The sequence below is a fragment of the Heterocephalus glaber genome, unplaced genomic scaffold (assembly GCF_053883595.1).
Source record: "Heterocephalus glaber isolate CG9 unplaced genomic scaffold, H.glaber_assembly_v1.0 deba00000281, whole genome shotgun sequence".
Taxonomy (NCBI): domain Eukaryota; kingdom Metazoa; phylum Chordata; class Mammalia; order Rodentia; family Bathyergidae; genus Heterocephalus; species Heterocephalus glaber.
In genome coordinates, this window is record NW_028258139.1 from 28,886,030 (window position 1) to 28,897,168 (window position 11,139).

Consider the following 11,139-nt stretch of genomic DNA (forward strand, 5'->3'; position numbering starts at 1 on the left):
CTAGTGTCAGTGTAACTGGATTACCACATGAGAAAAAAAAAAAAACTATGTTTGATTCCTACTTCAGTCTTCACAACAGAGAAAATTCCAGATAGATAAAATATTCACACCACAATATAAAATCATAAAAATCACCTGGAGAGAAACAATTTTTGAAATTTGAGGTGTAATTTTTAAAAATAATTTTTCACAATAAATATCTTTCTAAGACATAAATTCCAGAGACCACAGGGGGAAAAGAACTGATAATTTTGATTATTTTCAATATATCATGAGAAGGAAGGTATTTACAGAAAATAAATACAACTGGCTTTTAGCCACATGAACAGATGTGCAGGCCCCTTATAATGGGAAATGCAAAATAAAGCTCTTAGTAAATATCACTCCTTCCTTAAATACTAGGTCTGCAAAAAGTACAAAAATCTTAATAACACAAAGATTTAACAAGTACATTTGTGGTGGGAACATAGGTTCATATATGCTCCATAAGGAGCAACTTGGAAATGTATGTTAAATATGAAAAGGTACATCAGCAATTCTACTTTTATCCACAGGTATCTCTGAAACGATGACATATATGCACTGAAAAGTTATTCACAGTAGCAAAAGTTACACATGCTGAATTTCCATCAGTAGTTTTCCACCAGTTAAATAAATTACAATAGAGCTCATAGCAATGAAATAATACACCACCAAAAGAATGAGAAATGTCTTTATTTTCAAATGTGCAACAGATCTCCAAAAGAATTGTTAAATAATAAAAGCAAGGAGCGACATGTATACAGAAATGCATGGTTTCTGTTTATTTGTGTGCATTTGAACATGCATTTAAAATTCAGACTATCCCTGGAGGAGCACCAAGAAACTAATAACAGTGTGAGAGAAAACAGCATCTGGCAACAGAAATAGCAACTTCCTCTTTTATTCTACTCAATTTTGTGTTATCTAGTCAAAATTTTTGATTTTTTAAAACTAGTGCTTGAGGAAATTGGGACTAGGGAGAAGAGATGGGAAGTTTTTTGTTGTTCTTGAGGTTTGGAGGCTTAATTTATTATAAGCTCACTTCTGTATTTCTTGATAAAACAAGTGTTATTTTCATCTTGGCTGAAATTAAGCATAAAAATAATTTTAAATGCTCTGATCTATTTAAAATACTTCATCCCACAATTTGGCTGTTTGTGCCTATTCTGGAAGTGGAAATATGTTACTGTAGCTATAAAAGAAACAAAGTGTTCACTGAATTAAGGAAATCAATTAATTCTGCAGGCAGAAGGGTGGTTAGCGGGAAACAGAGATGGTAGTGCAGGTTAAACTGGCCCTTACAGCATGTTGAGTCCAACCAGCACACACCTGGTGCAAAAGTTTTGCAGGTATGGGGTAAAGCATGAGCATAAACAGCTTGGGTGTGCACAGAACCTGCCATGGCTGGGAAGCCATGGGGCTCTGGCCAACGTGAAGGTAGGAACAGCATAGGAGAAATCACTAAACATGAGCTGGAAGGGGCAGAGGGCTGGAAAGGGGCATCACAGGAAGCCACAGAGCCATGCTAATAGATGTTGCCCTATTCGGTAGACTGGTGGATCCTAAATCTGACTGGTGGGTTGTGGTCTACATCTAGATGTCCCCCCAAAGCCTCATGTGCTCATAGGTGGGGCTTTGTGAAAGGGACTGGACCATCCTAATTGGGGGTGATGTTGGGAGGTGAACCCTGGTGGGAAGAGGCGAGTCACTGTGGGCCTGCCTGGAAGTGTGTTTATGCCTCTACCTCCTTTCATCTCCGCCATGTTTCATCTGTTCCTCCCCTGCCATGCCACCCTGCCTTGGACCCAGCTGACTGTGGACTGAAACCTCTACAAACTGTGAGCCAAAATAAACATTTCCTCCTTTAATTTGTGGGTCTCAGGTATTGTGCCCCAACAAAGAGAAAGGAACTAAGGCATTGGTCATCAGAAATATCTGAATTATAAATTCAAAGATTCCCATCTCACAGAGATTAAATCTGACCCTGATGGACAGACCTGGGAATCTGCAATTTAAAACTAAAATCCTCTGACCACAGCCATAGACAAAGAAAAATAATCAGAATTCCAGCTGTGGTGTTTAGGAACATCATTCTGTAAGAGGAAAGGAAGGGAAGCAAATATCCCACTGGGATCTTAGCAAGAATTCATTATATGTGTAGTCTCACTTCTTAAACCTGTCCAGCTGAAAATTAAGATCTCTTTCCATGTACTTAAGGTTCTGAACTCATTCTTGTCTGCACTGTACTGAAAGTGAGGCAGGAGTAGGAAAAGAGGAATAGCTGCTGTGTAATCTACTTTTTCCTTTCTCGTTTCTCTAAGCAACCCCATGATGTTCATGCGATAAGTATCTGGTTAGAAAGTACAAGAATGCTTATAAGAACAATGGAGCCCACTCACTAAGTCTTTTCATTAGAAGCAAAGACTTGCATCCTGTACTTATTAAAAAAGAAATGACTTCAACCCATTATCAGTCCATGCCACTGGAATCAGACTTTTAGAAGAGCTGAATCAGTTGCTGCCATTAAGTCTCAGTCTGATGTTAATTACAATGATACCTCAGTTCACGAACAGAATCTGTTTCACGATTCTGGTCACAAACTGAATTGGTCATGAACTGAATCAAATTGCTCCATAAGGTTTCATTGTAAATAAGGATAAACCATTCTGACCCCTACAGACATGGCCACTAACCAATTTTGGTTGTGAACTGAACCAAATTTTTTTTTTGGTACTAGGGATCAAATTCAGTATCTTGCACTTGCAAGGCAGGCAGCGGCACCACTGAGCTAAATTCCCAGCCCAGAACCAAATTTTCCCATAAGGTTAATCAGTTCAGAACCATGTGTATTTTCTAACCACAAAAAAATAGGAAACAAAGTACAGCATGGCATGAAGAGAGAGAACACTAGACTTGCTTGAGGCGACTTCTGTATGGAGGACTGGAAGGTGGATGTGGAGGAGGTCACTGTTTGGAGGGGGAGCCCCTGAAGCAGAACTTAAAGAAAAACACGTTCTGCCCAGCCTTAGGCAGTGCCTCACCTCATTCTGATGAAATTGACAACTATGCCCATAAACAAAGTGTATGACACTCTCTTCTCATATGAGTCATAAGACACTGTCTCCATTCAAAGCAAAGTTACAAAACTGTCTGCTCTCATCCTATGCCAGTAAACTCATGTGCTACATCACTAGAAAGACCACCTTTCTTCAACCAAATATATAAAAACTGGAACTTTTCTTTGTTCATTGCTCTTTCTTTTGACAGGAGTCCATTGAGGCTGTGTGCACCTAAAATAAAGTCCTCCTGATTCCCACTGCTCTCTCCTCTCTCTTAGAATTCTGCGATGCCCCTCCATAAGGACATCAGGGAGACCTCCTTCAGGGGTTCCTCTCTTCTTTGGCTCTTATATGCAGGGTCAATTTTGATCAAAAGCCTGTCTAATGTCACTTGTTTTTTTCCTGTGCTGCTTGTAATTTCCATCCAGAAATGAGAGACCAGGTTACCACTCATCAGATTCAGCACTGTGTTCCTTACAGTTATGTTGAGGTGGAGCTTCTCAAAGAAACCCCAGCATTCATTCCATTTTCTGTAATGGGTTTTATCACATCACTGCCAACCTCCTCCCCATCTTCCTCTTCTTCAGTGGCACGTGCCTCAACAGCGCCTTCTGCTGCTCACTCTGGAGTTCAGTGAGTTCTTCCAGGGTCAGCTCCTCCTCATGGTCCTCAACAAGCTCCTCTGTGTCTGCACCACTGGCATCCAGACCCATACTCCTGCCCATGGACACAAACTCTTCCCCTGCCTGTGCCTCAGACCCTTCACAGTCATGCTCAGTGACACATTCTGGGCACAGTTTCCTCCAGGCTGAGTTTAAGATCTGGTATGTGACATCTTTCCAGGCCTTGTCAATGAGGTTGATGCAGTGGAAGACATTGAACTGTTTCTTCTAGAAATCTTCCAGAGTCAAGGTCATCTCTTCACTGACATTAAAACACCTGGTGAAGAACACCTTTGTGTACAGCTTCTTGCAGGTACAGATCACTTGCTGGTCCACAGGCTGCAGAAGAGGTGTCATGTTGGGGACAGGACTTGCCCTTTATGAAGATCAAAATACTGATATTATTCATAGAACTAGAAAAAAACAATCCTAACATTCATATAGAAACAAAAAAGATCCAGAAAAGCAGACCAATCCTAAGAAAAAAGACCAAGGATGTAGGGATCATAATAACCAATTTCAGATTATGCTGCAAAGCCTTAGAAACAATAAAGCATGACACTGGCACAAAAAATGGACACATAGACCAATGGAATAGAACAAAGGACACAAAAACAAAACCATCTGATTCTGGACAGAGGAGCCAAAAATATATTTGGGTGGGGGAGGCTACCTCTTTTTAAAAGGTGCTGAGAACACTAGATATGCACTTGTAGAAGTCTGCAGAAGATTTTGCAAAAATAAATTCAAAATAGATCAGATACCTAGATATAAGACCTGAAACATTGAAACTGCTAAGAGAAAACATACAGGAAACACTTGAAGCCATAGGCACAGGTAAAGAGAGCAGAGGAAAAGAAAGCAACCACACAGGAAATGGTAACAATAATTAACACATGAGATGGTATCAAATTAAAAATTTTCTTCATGGTAAAAGAAAAGGAACTAACAGAATAAAAACACACCCAGCTACTCTTCTGATAGAGGACTAATAGTGAGCAGATATAAAGAGCTCAAGGTACCACCCCCCTTATCCCCCAGTGCAGAGGAGCAGAGCTTCCCCAGGGCACACGAGGTGAACCTTACAGGCCACCATACCACCACCACCAGTGCAGAGGAGCAGAGCTCCCACAGCATATAGGAGGTGAAACTTCCAGGCTGCCATACCACCACTCCCAGCCCAGAGGTGAAGAGCTTCCCCCAGTGCAGAGGAAGTAAGACGTGTGGGCACCAGCAACACAAATCCCACCCCCATAGAAATGAGAAGATGCATAAACAAGTCTCAAAACCAGACTTCCAGATCACCTAAAGCAACAAATGGCAACGAGATGAAACAATCTGATACTCAACCACATGGAATCCCTGACCTGCAAAGAAAAAGGATCTCCAAAAAAAAAAAATCAGAAATAATTACTCAGATATCAGCAGAGATTGTGCCCATAGTGCAAGACATGATTAATAAATCTAGAGAGGACACAGATAAAAAAATAGAGGTCCAGAGGAACATGATGGAATTCCAACATAGGAAACAAATGGAATTCAAAAACCAAATGCAAAACATTTCCAGGAGATTAAAAACTCCATTGAATGTTTATGCAGCAGAATGAGCCTATGTGAAGACAGAATTTCAGATATAGAAGATAAGATTGCAATTAGTGACCAGGAAAAAAAATATTTCTTTGAATTTGTAAGGGACCATGAGAAATCAATCCAGCAGCTGCTAGATGATGCAAAGAAGAATAACATCAGACTGATTGGAGTCAATGAAGAAACAGGAGAGAGTGCAGATGACATAAAAAAAAACTTTTCAAAGAACTGATGGCAGAAAATTTCCCAAGTAGGGGAAAAGAACTTCACATATAGACAAATGAGGCATATAGGACTCCAACTAGCCTTGATCAAAAAAAATCTACACATAGGCATATAATTGTTAAGATTCCAGAGACCCAAGAGAAGAACAAAGTTGTACAAACAGTTAGAGAAAAGAAACAAATCACATACAAAGGAAAGCCCATCAGAACCACACCAGACTTCTCAATGCAAACCCTCAAGGCAAAAAGAGTTTGGAGTGACATATTTCAAGCCCTAAAGGAAAACAGCCTCCAACCCAGATTGATGTACCCTCCAAAACTTTCTTTCAAAATTGATGGATAAATAAGATACTTTCATGACAAAGAGCACCTTAGAAACTTCAGGAATACCAAACTAGCACTCCAAAAAATTTTAGACAATATCCTAGGAAAAGACAACAAGGATCACAACTCCAGGAACCCCAGCAGAATGAACCCACTGGGCGTGACAAATTAAATGCAAAGGGGGAGAATCCAACAAAAAGAAAAAGTCATGACAAGGCTTTTAAAACTTATAACTTCATCTCCCTAATGAGTGTATAATTCAATCTTGTTATTGTACTGATTAGTACTTTTCTGATTCTAGAGTTGCACACCTTTCCTTATGATGTACTGGCTATTTATCATCTTCTTGTGTCTACTTTTTAATTGGGTTGCTATTAATGAGCTGTAAGAGTTCTTTAGATATTCTGCTCATAGTTTGTATGCATTGTAAATATGGTCTGTTTAAGGACTACTTTTCATTTTAATGATGTCATTTAAAGTTCTACGTTTTGATAGAATCTCATTTATCAATTTTTTTCTTTTATACAACATGTTTTTTGTATCCTAGGAAGTTCTTGCCTACCCTAAATTCATAAACATTTTCCCTTATAATTTCTTCTTAAAGTTTTATAGTTTTACTCTTTCATATTTAGGTTGATAGATCCTTTCAAGTTATTTTTATGTATGGAAATAAAGGGTTGAGGTTAATTTTTTATATATGGATACCAGGTGTTCTAGTGCCATTTGCTGAAAACACTATCTTTCCCTCTGCTCTTGAATTGAGTTTATATTCTATAAAATGTTAATGTTAAATAATCTTTCAAAACTCAGTGGACCATATATGTGTGGTTCTATTTCTAGATTCTTTGTTTTATTACACTGATCTGTATGTCTTTCCTTACGGCAACACTGCCTTGATTACTGTAGCTTTAGAGGAAGTCTTAAAATTAGGTACTAAATGTCTTCCAACACTTTTTTTTTTCTTTTCCTTTTTACTTTTCTAGGTCCTTTGTACTCCTACATAACTTTTAAATTTCAATATCCAATTCTTCATTTGTAGCAAGTATACATAGACCTGAATTTTTATATATACCTTGTGTTTTCTAATCCTGCTAAATTCAAATACAAGTTCTAGGGGTTCCTAGAGATTTCTTAGTATTTTCTCTGTAGATGATCATTTCATCTACATATAAAGATTTTGCTTCTACCTTGCCAATCCTATCCTAATTGTATCATTTTATTGCCAGACTATTTTGGTTTAGGCCTATGTTTCAAAGTTTAATGGACAGATGAAGAGAAGGCATATCTGCCCTTGTTCCCCACCTTAGGGAGAAAACATTGTATCTTCTCTATTCATATAAGGCGTTTTTGCTGGAAGTATGGAGTACATGTCTTTAATCTGTTGAGAAGATTCTACTTCTAGTCTCCTGATAGCTTTTACCATGAACAGCTGTAGAATTTAGTCTGATACTTTTTCTACAACTACTGACAGGATCATATGGATTTTTCCTTTTCTCTGTTAAAATGATGACTTCTGGGGGTGGATCTTCCAATGCTGAACCAACATTGCCATCCCTGTAATAAAACTACTTTCTACATTCTGCCAGATCTGACTTCTCATAGTTTGTTTTGTTAAACAAATTTCTGTCTATGTTCATACTTTTTTCTTCTATTTTCTTTATCCACTTTTAAGATTAGCACAATGTTGATTTCTTAAAATGAGGGGAGAAGTGTTCCTTTTTTTTCTGCTTTAAATGTTTGATATAATTTATCAGTTAAAATGTAAGCAAGCCTGTTCTTATCATATACGTAGGTTTTCAAGCTAGGAATATACTTTCTTTAATAGGTGCTATTCAAATTTTATATTTCCTCCAGAGTTAGTTTCATTAATTTGTCTTCCAAAGTACTTCTTTGAAGTTGTCAAATTTATTTCAAAAAAGAATTTTGTAATATGCTTTCTATACCCTTTTAAATTCTGTAAAATCAGTGGTAATGTCTCCTACATCTTGATATTGTAATTTTCATAATGTATAATTGATATTGTGTAATAGAAAGTAAAGTTCTAAAGGAGCAAGGGAAGTGGGAGGGGTAGGGGAAAGGAAAGAAGGGAAAAGAAAAAATATGAGAAATGGAAATAAATGGAAACAGTCTTTACAAATAGGGAAGGGTGGAGGGGGTAAAGGGAGAGCAGGGGAAGGGGAAAAAAATAAGAACCAAGATACATCATGTAAAGGTGCAAGATCCCAATGATGAATGTAACTGTATTTTATACCTAAAATGTACCAATAAACTTAATGGGGGGGAGAAAATAAACACAAAGGGGGAGAATCCAACAGAAAGAAAAAGACATGACAATGATGAGTCAATACATATCAGTTATAACCATCAATGTTAACGGTCTCAATTCAACAATCAAAAGAAATAGACTGGCAGAATGGGTCAAGAAGCAAGATTCAACAATATGCTGCATTTAAGAAACACACTTAATTCAAAAGGAAATTCATAGACTGAAAGTTAAAGGGTGGAAAACAATATTCCATGGGACAAGAACCTGAAAAAAAAGCAGGAGTAGCTATCCTCTTTGCAAATCAAGTGGATTTCAAACCAACACTGTTTAAGAGAGATGAAGAAGAACACTACATCTTTGTAAAGGGAACAATCCAAGAGGAAGAGATGACAATCGTAAATATATATGCACCAAACACTAGTGTGCCCAACTATATAAAACAAATACTTATGGACATGAAAAATCAAATAAGCACTAATACAATAGTAGTGGGGAACCTCAATACCCTACTGTCACAAATAGGTAGATCAGCTAAACAAAAAATAATCAACAAAATACTAGAACTCAATCAAACTCTTGAAAAAATAAACTTAACACATGTTTACAGAGTGTTCCACCCCACAAAATCAAAATATACATTGTTTTCAGCTGCATAGGAGTCGTTCTCAAAATAGACCACATACTCGCTCATAGAACATGTTTAAGTAAGTCCTAAAGGAATTAAAGTTATCCCCTGTATATTATAAGAAAAAAGTGTGATAAAATCAGAGATCAGTAACAAAAGAAACTGCAAGAATTTCAAAAACACATGGAAATTGTACAACACACTTCTGAATAACCAATGGGTCACAGAGGAAATTAAAGAAGAAATCAGACAGTTCCTCCAATTAAATGCCAATGGCAATACAATATATCAGAATCTATCGATCACAATGAAAGCTGTCTTATGAGGGAAATTCATAGCACTGAATACTCACATTAGGAAAACAGAACGAACCCAATTAAACAACCTGATGCTGGACCTCAAGCTTCTAGAAAAACAAGAACAGGACAACCCCAAAGCTCATACAAGGGAGGAAATTATAAAGATCAGAGCAGAAATCAATGCAATGGAGACTAAAGAATGACACAAAAAATCCATGAAGTCAAGAGTGGGCTCTTCAAAAGAATCAACAAAATTGACAAACCCTTAGCCAACCTTATCAGAAAAAGGAAAGAAAAGGCCCAAATCCATGAAATTAGGAATGAAAAGGATGAAATTACAATGGACCCAGCAGAAATCCAGAGGGTCATCAGTACCTACCTCCAGAACCTATATGCCAATAAGATGGAAAACACAGAAGAAATGTACAGATGCCTAGATACTTATGAATTACCAAATTTGAACGAAGAAGACCTAAATATTCTAAATGATGCAATAACATTCAATGAAATTAAAAACGTAATTAAAAATTTACCAACTAAGAAAAGCCCAGTTACTCATGACTTCACTACTGAATTCTACAAGACATTAAGACAGGAATGACTGCCACTACTGTTTAAACTCTTCAGTGAAATTGAAAAGGAAGCAATACTCTCAAATTCATTTCTGGAAGCAACTATCACCTTGATCCCCAAAACAGAGAAAGACTCAACCAAAAATGAAAACTATAGGCCAATCTCACTAATGAACAGAGATCCAAAAATCCTTAATAAGATACTGGCAAATAGAATGCCAAAGATCATCAAGAACATCATACACCCTGACCAAGTGGGATTCACCCCAGGGATGCAGGTATGGTTCAACATACGCAAATCAACCAATGTAATACACTATATCAATAGAGGTAAGGACAAAAATCATATGATCATCTCAATAGATGTAGAAAAAGCATTTGTCAAAATCCAACATACATTTATGATACAAACCCTACAAAAAGTTGGAATAGACTATCTCTACCTCAATCTGATAAAAGCCATCTATGAAAAACCAAGAGCCAATAACATACTAAATGGTCAAAAACTGAAATTCTTCACACTAAAATCAGGAACAAGACAAGGATGTCCACTATCACCACTCCTGTTAAATATAGTCTTGGAAACATTAGCCACAGTAATTAGACAAGAGAAAGAAATAAAAGGAATAAAGATAGGAAATGAAGAAGTCAAATTGTCATTATTTGCAGATGACATGATACTCTACATAGAAGACCCCAACAACTCCACCAAAAGTCTTCTAGACTTAATAACCAAATTCAGTAAAGTAGCTGAATACAATGTCAACGCAAAAAAATCAATGGCTTTCCCCTACATAAAAAACAAACTCACTGAGAGAGAAATAGGGCAAATAATTCCTTTCACAATAGCATCCAAGAAACTGAAATACGTATGAATCAACCTGACAAAAGAAATCAAAGACCTCTTCTCTGAAAACTATACCACTCTGAAAAGAGTGTTTGAAGATGATATCAGAATATGGAAAGACATCCCCTGTTTCTGAGTAGGAAGAATCAACATAGTGAAAATGGCCATACTTCCAAAATTGCTATACAGATTCAATGCAATCCCAATTGAAATCCCACCAGAACACTTCACAGACCTTGAGAAAACAATGCAAAAATTCATTTGGAACAAGAAGAGACCCAGAATAGCAAAAGCAGTTCTAGGCAACAGAGACATGGCAGGGGATATCAAAACCCCCAACTTGAAACTATACTACAAAGCTACTGTGATAAAAATGGTACTGGCATGGTACTGGCAAAGAAACAGACCTGAAGACCAGTGCAACAGAATAGAAGGTGCAGAAACAACTCCAGACACACTCAGCCACCTCATCTTCAACAAAGGAGCCAAACACCCTCACTGGAGGAAACATAGCCTCTTTAATAAATGGTCCTGGAAAAATTGAATTTCAACTTGCCAAAGATTAAAACTAGACCTCTATTTCTTACCATGCACTAAACTGAAATTGAAATGGATTAAAGATCTAAATATTAAAACAGAAATGCTGAACTGGC

The 11,139-nt window shown here is 37.3% G+C and overlaps 1 long non-coding RNA gene across 3 annotated transcripts in view; it reads right to left on the reverse strand.

The window, feature by feature from the left end:
- Window positions 1-975: 975 nt before the first annotated feature.
- The window catches only part of LOC106008792 (uncharacterized), a 100,114-nt gene continuing 89,950 nt past the window's right edge, over window positions 976-11,139 (reverse strand). For all 3 annotated transcript variants that reach the window (XR_015441527.1, XR_015441529.1, XR_002392115.2), the window contains one exon: window positions 976-4,118. This is a non-coding gene — a long non-coding RNA (uncharacterized LOC106008792). The remainder of the gene's footprint in view (window positions 4,119-11,139) is intronic.